Raw genomic sequence first — 11,027 nt, forward strand, 5'->3', positions numbered from 1 at the left:
CCCATAAAAAATCAAAGAGACGCATCTCTTGTGATCTATGGCTATTAACAGTCGTTACATCTAAGACGAGTCTCGTACAATCATGATGCAAAGTTCCAGTTTTCATAGTAAGTGCGGCCTGCACCGAAAATAGTTCAGAAGTCGTTCAGGAATGTAGGCCGAATTACTGGTTTTACAATCGCATGGCCTATAGTGGTTCTTTACCGGATGATTACAGCTCCTCGTGTTGCTTGACAATGCTCCTTCCCGCCCTTTGCGGATCTCTGCACCGTAAATAATAGCCGACAGATGTAGGTGGTCTGAATACGTCGTGTCGTTGTCGGGGAGCTCCTTAATGTGCAGTATGAGAAAGAATGGATTGCTCGTGTTGGATAAATTTAACGCTGATAGTCAGGAGGATATAAGATGAATAACAACAAAAGCAAAAGAAGGATGATAGAACGTAGTCGAATTAAATCGGGTGATGCTGAGTGAATTACATTAGAAAATGAGACACTTAAAGTAGTAAATAAGTTTTGCTATTTGAGGAGCAAAATAAATGATGGTCAAAGTAGACAGGATGTAAAATGTAGAATAGCAATGACAAGGAAAGAGTTTCTGAAAAAGAGAAATTTGTTAACATCGAAAGTAGATTTAAGTGTCAGGAAGTCGTTTATGAAAGTGTTTGTATGGAGTGTAGTCATGTATGAAAGTGAAACTTGGACAGTAAATATTTTCGACAAGAAGAGAACAGAAGATTTTGAAACGTGGTGCTACAGAAGAATGCTGAAAATTAGATGGGTAGATCACATAATTAATGAGGTGGTATTGAATAGAATTCGGGAGAAGAGAAATTTGTAGCACAACTTGACTAGAAGAAGGGATCGGTTGGTGGGACGTGTTGTGAGGCATCAAGGGATCACAAATTTAGTATTGGAGGGCAGCGTGGAGGGTGAAAATAGTAGAGGGAGAGCAAGAGATGAATACCCTAAGCAGATTCAGAAGGATGTAGGTTGCACTAGGTACTGGGAGATGAAGAAGATTGCACAGGATAGAGTAGCATGGAGAGCTGCATCAAACCAGCCTCGGGACTGAAGACCACAACAACAACAACAACAACAACAACAGAGTCAGTCTTTCGAGCTGACGTGAAGATTCTGGTTTAAGAGTCTCCAGTTGACACTTATTCAGACCCTCATTGGTGCTATCCGAACTGCTGAAGTTGTGCGACTGTGTTCTGGGACACTAAAACTTCAGCAGCAGTTTAGAGCACGTCACTTTCCATTCTGTCGAGACAACGTCCAGGGATATTTTGAACATCTATTTTAAATCATTAGTTGTGTATAATAACAAAACATTTGATACTGTAAGAAAACTGAACAGGATTAAGCTGAAAATTGGTACAACACTTATAACAAGCATACCACAATTCTCAGAATGTGGTAAGTACTTTAGTAATTTAATTTTGAATTAAAAGTAGTAAATCTTGGTCCGGGTGCTATTATTATTAAAAAGAAATTACAAATAATTCTACAATATAAGTCCTATAAATTATTTTTGAAAATGAATTAAAATTGCTCGAGGCCACATTGGCTGTATGTTTCTTTATTAGGCAACACGACCGGTTTCAAATCATTATAAGTGCATCTTCAGGTGACAACAACTTTTCACTTCATAACGCGCTAGAGTATGTACGATGTCGCAAGGGTCAAGTGATAAACCAATTATTTACGTAACCCCTTAAAACGTTAAGAGGAATGTAGTTGGCACATACAGGATCTTCGCCAGATGGATAAAACCGTAGTTAATGTGGGTCACCTATAAAACTGTGCTAAGAAGATGGTGAAGGAACTACAAAAGTTTAACGTGGTCATTAGTTGTAGTTCGTATTAGTATCTCTCGGTGACCTCTTATACAGTGCGATTTTTACAACAGCCCACTGTAATGCATATCAGACAAATGGACTTTCAATAGCCTAGCTGAGGGTAGTCACTTCACATTTTCATAGCTCCTTCACCACCTTAGCACAGCCTTATGCACTGAAGCGCCAAAGAAGCTGGTGTAGGCACGCATATTCAAATACAGAGATATGTAGACAGACTGAGGTCGGCAACCCCTATATAAGAGAACAAGTGTCTGTCGCAGTTGTTACATCGGTTACTACTTCTACAGTGGCAGGTTATCAAGATTTAAGTGAGTTTCAACGTGGTGTTATAATCGACGCACGGGATATGGAACACAGCATCTCCGAGGTAACGATGAAGTGAGGGTTTTCCCCGTACGACCATTTATGAGTGTACCGTTAATATCAGGAATCCGGTAAAACAGTGAATCTCCGATTTGCTGCTGCCGGAAAAAGATTATCCAAGAAAAGGACCACCGACGACGGAAGAAAATCGTTCTGCTTGACAGAATTGCAACGCTTCTGCAAACTGCTGCAGATTTCAATGCTGGGCCATTAACTAGCGTCAGCGTGCGAACCATTCAATGAAACATCATCGATATGGGCTTTCGGAGGCGAAGGCCCACTCGTGTACCCTTCATGGCTGCACGACACAAAGCTTTACGCTTCGCCTGGGCCCGTCAACACACACATTGGACTGTTGATGACGGGAAACATATTGCCCGGTCGGACGAATCTCGTTTCAAATTGTATCGAGCGGATGGACGTGTACGGGTATGGAGACAATCTGATGAAACCATGGATCCTGAATGTCAGCAGGGGACTGTTCAATTTGGTGTAAGCTCTGTAATTGTGTGGAGTGTGTGCAGTTGGAGTGATATGGGATCCCTGATAGGTCTAGATACAACTTTCACTTTCATGTCCATTGTGCATTTCGACGGACTCAGGCAATTCCGGCAGGACAATGCGACACCCCACAGATCCAGAATTGCTACAGAGTGGCTCCAGGAATACTCTTCTGAGATTAAACACTTTCGCTGGCTACCAAATTCCCCAGACACGAACATTATTGAGCGCATCTGGTATGCCTTGCAACGTGCTGTTGGGAAGAGACTTCCACGCCCTCGTACTCTTAAGGTCTTTTGGACAGCCGTGCAGGATGCATGGTGTCAGGTCCCTTCATATCTACTTCAGACATTAGTCCATGCCACGTCGTGTTAGGGCACTTCTGCGTGCTCTTTGGGGCCCTACATGGCAGGGGTACCAGTTTCTTTGGCTCCTCAGTGTAGATGATCTGTATGAACTATGGTTTTTACGAATATGGCAGATATATCGTCTGTGCTAACTGAACTCCTCTTTTAATCTGTACTGAATTTTAGGACTATGCTTAATGATCCTACTTTATAGACTCTTGAGTCTATTATAAAAGAGCTTTGGCACATTATGGAGTATGAGTTCTGACCTTTCCGACGTTCACCTTGCGTTGCATAAAACCCAAGTCTAGCCATTCGATGATCAATTACTCAATTCATTTACAGATTGAATGACGGGACGTAGTACTCTCTTTCTAGCCTCATGAAGTGAAAAGTTATCTCCTGAGTCCGCAGCTCGTGGTCGTGCGGTAGCATTCTCGCTTCTCGCGCCGGGATTCCCGGGTTCGATTCCCAGCGGGGTCAGGGATTTTCTCTGCCTCGTGATGACTGGGTGTTGTGTGATGTCCTTAGGGTAGTTAGGTTTAAGTAGTTCTAAGTTCTAGGGGACTGATGACCGTAGTGTGTTGCCTAATAAAGGAACTGTGTACAGATAATACGACTTTAGGAAGTTTCATTAATTAAAAAAAAAGGAATTTTAGAGGATTTTTAAAATTTTGGAGAGTTTTTGGAAATTTCTTTACAGTAACAATAAAGTAACAATGTATAAACGAAGCTGTGGTTCCCCTGACTACCAAATTGGCTGTACCGAATAATATTACGTGATATTACTCGGTAACAAGCCAGTGGAATCGACCATGAACAACTTGTGAAATTACGAGTATGTATCCAGTATTCACATGCACATTGTTTATTTGTAGCACTTGTAGCTTGTAAGCGGCTACAAAGATTACGATGGACTTTAATATTTCCTCACTTATCTTTCTCCGTCCGTACATGCGTCGGAATACCCAATGGTGCCGACCGACGGAGTGCCATCCCCAGCTGATGGGCGTCCCTGGATACGGTGGGACATGTGGTCAGTACACCGCTCTCCGGGTCGCTGTCAGCTTACGTGGCCATAGCTGCTGTTTACCAGCCAAGTAACTCGTCAATTGGCCTTACTAGGGCTGAGTGCATCCCGCTTACCAACAGCGCTCGGTAGCTCGGGCAGTCGCCCATCCAAGTGCCAGCCAAGCCCGACAGAGCTTAACTTCGGTGATCTGACGGAAACCGGTGTTACCACTACGGCGAGGCCGTTGGATTTCCGCACTTATAGCGTAGATAAAAACATTTTGCTTCTAGTGAGCTGTATAATCTCACTTCATTATGGGTTATTAATTTGTCGGGCAAGTTAAATTTGCAACGTATCCCGTCAACTTCGTGCAACAGTCAGCCCACAGGTCGAGGGGCAAGAACAGGGAAATTATAAATTGTTGTGAAAGAAGTTGCCTCCATTCGCTTTCGTATTGGTGGGCGACAGTAAATGCTAAAAGTCGTTTATAAACTTTAATCATCATACTTTACTTACAAACTATGTATACATGTTATATGTTTGTGAATTACGAACTAGAGACGATGGCAAAATCTGAAAGTCAACAGTTTTCGTAACATTAACATATTTATAGTTAATTACGTTGAAATCTGCAGCAACTACGCCAGACATCTGTGGAAGCCACTATGAGGTAAACGGGTTACGTACCGCTGTTGCGTAGTGCATATATTCTGGACAAGCTTCCTTTCATGAATACAACAGGGCCTCACAGGTCTGTGCTAATGAGAGTGTGAAGACTGAGATAATCACTGGGAATAAAACAAGTATTCTCAGAGAGCTCCACTGTCTGCAAGTTTGACTTGCAAACTGACGCCCTACTAATGCTGAGCGTCGGATGCTAGGGTTCATCAAGAGCAGGTATATTACCAGAGTCCTTGTCATGAGGGTGTACTGATATGACAGAAACTCACCACTCACAGTTTGAACTGGAGCATGCCACTGAAATATCCTACCACTTGGTAAAGCGCGCCGAAATATCAACAGAATGGAAATGTTATGCAGCAACTAATTTTGCAACAGGGCGTATGGCCTCGATGTCGACAGGACGTTAAACCGAATCATCTTTCCTTCTTTTTCCAGTTGGTTCCCCCGCACGTAAGCTCACAGGTTGCATATCAATAAAATGACAGCGTTGTGCGGGAAGAGATTGGATGGAAGAACGAGATAGATGTACATAGAACAGAGTAGTGTGTGTTTTTACGACGGGGCTACCTTCATAGGATGACGAAGGAACGATAACGCATTGTAAATCAGTATGCAATGCAAATCGTGCTAATTGAATGCTTATAAGAACTGTAATTGTTGTTCTGATACTTCTAGTGTCGCAATCGGTCTGTTGCTTGGGCAACATGTATGCACAAATAGCAACATTCAGAAGAAATTCTACTGCCTGGGCAGCAAAATAGCCCATGATAGACCGAGTAAGGCGAACATAAAAAGGCAGGCTACGAATGGAAAAAATGGCATTCCTGGCAAAGAGAAGTCAGTTAGTATCAAACATCGGCGTTAATTTGAGGAAGAAATGTATGAGAATGTACGGTTGAAGCGCAGGAATGCATAGATGTGAAACATAGACTATGGAAAAACCGGAAGGAAAGAGAACAGAAGCGTTTAAGGTATGATGATATAGAAGAACATTGAAAATTAGGTGGACTGACGAGAAAAGAATTAACAAGATTCTCCTTAGAGTCGTGGAGGAAAACGATATATGAGAAAGACTGAAATGAAGAAGGGATATGATGATAAGACATCTGCTAAGGCATCAGCGAATAACTTCCCTGATACTAGACGGAACTGTAGAAGGTAAAAACTACAGAGGAGGATGGAGGTTGGAATTCATCCAGCAAATAGGCTGCAAGTGCTACTCTTAGATGAAGAGATTGGCACAGAATGAGATTTTCACTCTGCAGCGGAGTGTGCGCTGATATGAAACTTACTCGCAAATTAATACTGTGTGCCGGACCGAGACTCGAACTCGGGACCTTTGCCTTTCGCTGGCAAGGTTCGCAGGAAAGCTTCTGTAAAGTTTGGAAGGTAGGAGACGAGGTACTGGCAGAAGTAAAGCTGTGAGGACGGGGCGTGAGTCGTGCTTGGGTAGCTCAGTTGGTATAGCACTAGCCCGCGAAAGGCAAAGGTCCCGAGTTCGAGTCTCGGTCCGGCACACAGTTTTAATCTGCCAGGGAGTTTCATATCAGCACACACTCCGCTGCAGAGTGAAAATCTCATTCTGGAAACATCCCCCCAGGCTGTGGCTAAGCCATGTCTCCGCAATATCCTTTCTTTCAGGAGTGCTGGTTCTGAAAGATTCGCAGGAGAGCTTCTGTAAAGTTTGGGAGGTAGGAGACGAGGTACTGGCAGAAGTAAAGCTGTGAGGACGGGGCGTGAGTCGTGCTTGGGTAGCTCAGTTGGTAGAGCACTAGCCCGCGAAAAGCAAAGGTCCCGAGTTCGAATCTCGGTCCGGCACAAAGTTTTAATCTGCCAGGGAGTGTCATATCAGCGCACACTCCGCAGCAGAATGAAAATCTCATTCTGGAAACATCCCGCAGGCTGTTGCTAAGCCATGTCTCCGCGACATCCTTTCTTTTAGGAGTGCTGGTTCTGCAAGGTTCGCAGGAGAGCTTCTGTAAAGTTTGGAAGGTAGGAGACGAGGTACTGGCAGAAGTAAAGCTGTGAGGACGGGGCGTGAGTCATGCTTGGGTAGCTCAGTTGGTAGAGCACTTGCCCGCAAAAGGCAAAGGTCCCGAGTTCAAGTCTCGGTGAGTCACCCAGTTTTAAGCTGACAGGAAGTTTCAGATTGGCACAGGTTAGGAATTCGTGACAGGCCGCATCACACCAGTCAGAAGACTGATGACTCGAGAAAAAAAGACTCAAAAGGCCACACGGGTCGCTATGGAGGCTTGTACATGGTGTGCAATTAGTACCAAGCACTCGTGTGCCCGTCCAGAACGAACGAAAATCACGTCAGTGAAGTGGTGTGTAATACCAGTCAGTTGCACAGAATCAGCATACTGTGATGTGTCGAGGAGGTCATTTGACAGAGTGGTAAAGCAGCTATAGTATTTGGACGATCACATGACCGTACCGTGAATGAAGTTGTCCAGTCTGTTGGTGTATCAACAAACTGTACAACGTATCTTTCAAGAAATGGTGTACTGTTCAGAACCATATATTACGACATAAGAGCAGCAGTGATAAAAAGACCCGTGCGGACAGGGATCATAGGCAAGTATCACTCCATGTAATTGATAATCGGCTTAAAACACGACTGTAATTACTGCTGTTGGTGAATGCAGATCCATCTAAATTTAGATTCTGGGTGAATATTGTGCATTATGAAACGGATTGCATGCAACAGACATTTGGAGTAGAATATCTCACATAGGGCCATTTCTCATAGCGGAGTATAAAGCTGAGTTTCTTCAATGGGCCAAATAACGCAGGGAATGGTCACTAGCTGATTGGAGGCGTGTTGTGTGGTCCAACGAGTCGAAATTTGCTTCTCTCCGAGTAATGCAAGGTGTCGAAAGCGCCCAGGCCCAACGAAGCGATGTATGGAGTTGTATGGAGAGTGTACTTCAGGCTAGATGTGCTTATGTGTTTATCATACCATTACTTAGATCATGAACATAAACAAAGGTTCCAGAATACTTGGCTGGCTCTGAGCACTATGGGACCTAACTTCTGAGGTCATCAGTCCCCTAGACATAGAAATATTTAAACCTAACTAACCTAAGGACATCACACACATCCATGCCCTCAGAAAACTTTGAAATAAACTCCAGGACAAAAAAGAAGAAAGTATGCACCATGAAGAAATTACCCACATGGGACGAAAATCGGTAGATGTGATGGTACAGGCAAACAAATGATTACAAGTTCAGAAAAAGCGAATGATTTATTCAAAGGAATGAATTTTACGAATTGAGCAAGTCAGTGTCGCTTTGGTCCACCTTGGGCCCTTATGCAAGTAGTAATTTGGCTTTGCATTGATTGACAAAGTTGTTGGACGTCCTTCTGAGGGATATGGTGCCGTATTCTGTCCAACTGGGGTGTTAGATCTTCACAATCACGAGCTGGTTGAAGCCCCTTCCCTCAATGGTCCAAACGCTGTCAATTTGGAAGAGATCCGGCGACCTTGCTGGCCAAGATGGTGTTTGAAAAGCACGAAGACAGTCAGTAGAAAGCCTTGCCATGTGCGGGTGGAAATTATCTTGCTGAAATGTAATCCCAGGATGGCTTGCCATTGATGTCAACAAAACGGAGCATAGAATATCTTCGACGTGCCACTCTGCCGCAATGATGCCGTGGATGGCAACAAAGGGGTCCTATTATAAAATGATGTGGTACTGCAGACCATGACTCCTGGTTGTGGGGCCGTATGGCGGGCGACAGTCAGGTTGGTATCCCACTGCTGTCTGGGACGTCTGTCTTAGATGGTCACTGTGGCTCCAGTCGAATCCGGCACTCACCACTGAAGGAAATTCTACTCCAGTCATTGAGATTCCATGCCAAAGACGTGTCTGGAGATAACCTGCACAAAGTAGGATACCAACCTCACGGTCACTCTTCATGCGGCCCGAAGACTGTGCCGTTACATTTCATGCCAGGAATCATTTGGTTGTCATTCGTAACACCCTTAGAGCACAGCGGTACGTCGATGATATTATACACCTCGTTTCGTTGCCCTTCATGACGAGTTATCCTGGGCTTACATTTCAGCTAGATAATGCCCGCACGCACACGAATGTGCTTTCTACTGTTTGTTTTCGTACCTGTCGAACTCTATCTTGGTCAGTAAGGTCGCCAGATCTCTTCCGAATTGAGAACGCTTGGAGCATTATGGTCAAGGCCCTCCAACAAGCTCGAGATTTTGACGATCTAAAGCGCCAATTGGACAAAATTTGACATGATATGCTACAGGAGGACATCCGACATCTCTGTCAAGCAATGGAAAGCCTAATAACTGCTTGCATAAGGGCCAGAGATGGACCAAAGTGTTACTGTAAGAAAGTGAAACACATACAGCCGTCCTTATGATGTCATATATTGTTTAGCTACCAGATTCGGCGCTTCAATGTACCATCTTCAGGCCTTAGATCATGTTGAAGCAGTCTTCACGATCCATGTAAACGATGTATCAGTGGCCATGACTAGAATTTACTATGATTAAGGAAGTTAAATTCCCGATCTAGACTGAAACTGTAACAGAGAAGAAACATCATCGGTGACTCATGAAGAATTTTTCCATGGTTTCAGTTGATATTTTTGGACGTTGGTGTTGAAAACCTTCAGGATGGTTAATACCACCTCACGTCCAATGCACAACTGATACTTCATGACTTCGAGAAGTCTGGAAACCCACAAGTGAGACTGGGTATATTCGAAAAGTCTGGAAAGCATTCACATTACACGTATACTAAATAGCCAGTCAGAGAAAAATGATTGGTGAGTGCTGACTGTAGCAGTCGCTCCATCGTGTACAAAACTAATACTATCGAGTGCTTGGTCTAACGCAAAATGTGACGACCACTGTGCCTAAAAGTGCTCTATTATGAATCGGGTGTCATAACCATTTAACTCATGTAGATGGAGATGAATGAGCTTTTATGTACAATGGGAGCCTGAAAGAAAGAGTGAGTTCTGCATTACAAAATTTGCCATCGAGGGGCACACCTGTCCTCGATTGCAAAATTACCTTTGACAAACGTGCCACGTATCAGAACACTAAATCCTTGCCAGCCGCAGTGGCCGAGTGGTTCTAGGCGCTTCAGTCTGGAACCGCGCAACCGCAACGGTCGCAGGTTCGAATCCTGCCTTGGGCATGGATATGTGTGATGTCCTTAAGTTAGTTAGGTTTAAGTAGTTTTAAGTTCTAGGGGACTGATGACCTCAGATGTTAAGTCCCATAGTGCTCAGAGCCATTTGAACCATTTTTGAACTAAATCCTCAATTTTCGCTCCTGGTCGAGTACTGGCTACAAACATTTTCTCCAGCCTGATTGATGATAGTAATAATAATGAAGTCCAGGAGAATACAATAACAATACTGCTTCCTCTAATATATTCTTCTGAACGCAGCTTCTTCAGTGCACTTATCATATAAACGCACTAAGGTTCCTTATTTGGATGCACCTGAAAATGGTGACTTTTTAAAACTCGTTGTGGGTCTGAGTTATATTGCCGTAACGAGCAACAGCTCGTGGTGTTTCAACTTGAAAGAGGTTCGACGTAGTTCTCAGAGTTCCAGCAATGTCATTCTAAAAGGGCTTTAAGGAGGAAGTCCTATAATTAGAGGCTCATATTTTTTATTTTTATCCACTAAACGAAACTGAAATTTTCCACGTACAGCTGACAAGACTGAAAATGCTGTTATTAACGTGCAAAAACTTAACGACCCTTCTCTGCCAGGTCCCTACTAAGAGGGGAAATCAATAAGTAATGCAACACATTTGTTTTCTGAAGGCAGGGTGGTTTTAGTCCAGATTCTATTGCACCAAATTATTTTCCACTCCTTTGGCTACACAACCTCCTTTCCCAAAATAATCTCTGTTCAATGCGACAGCCTTACGCCACCTGACTAAGAGGGCCTGGGTGCCAGGCAGCATTGGACCACTCTACTGGTCGACGTGTTGCTGTATCAGTAACCTCTCCATATTCCACATAGAGCTGCCCGCAGAGTCCACCCTTCATTGGGCCAAACAGATGGGATGTGCGAGGTCCAGGGTGGATGCCGAACAGCCCATTGAAGTTTAAGAATTTTTAACAATGTGAAGCCCTGTCAGCAACTGTGATAATTGAACATGTAACACGTCAGCTTCAGTTGCAAATAGAAACCAACCATTACCCAGGTTTCAACAAAAATAATTGGCCTTCTTCAGAAGCCAGTGACACTAAACTATTGC

The 11,027-nt window shown here is 43.8% G+C and overlaps 1 pseudogene; it reads right to left on the bottom strand.

Moving 5' to 3' along the window:
* Positions 1-4,218: 4,218 nt before the first annotated feature.
* Positions 4,219-4,336, bottom strand: LOC126268464 (5S ribosomal RNA; annotated as a pseudogene).
* Positions 4,337-11,027: the final 6,691 nt, after the last annotated feature.

The sequence above is a fragment of the Schistocerca gregaria genome, chromosome 4, assembly GCF_023897955.1.
Source record: "Schistocerca gregaria isolate iqSchGreg1 chromosome 4, iqSchGreg1.2, whole genome shotgun sequence".
Classification (NCBI taxonomy): Eukaryota; Metazoa; Arthropoda; class Insecta; order Orthoptera; family Acrididae; genus Schistocerca; species Schistocerca gregaria.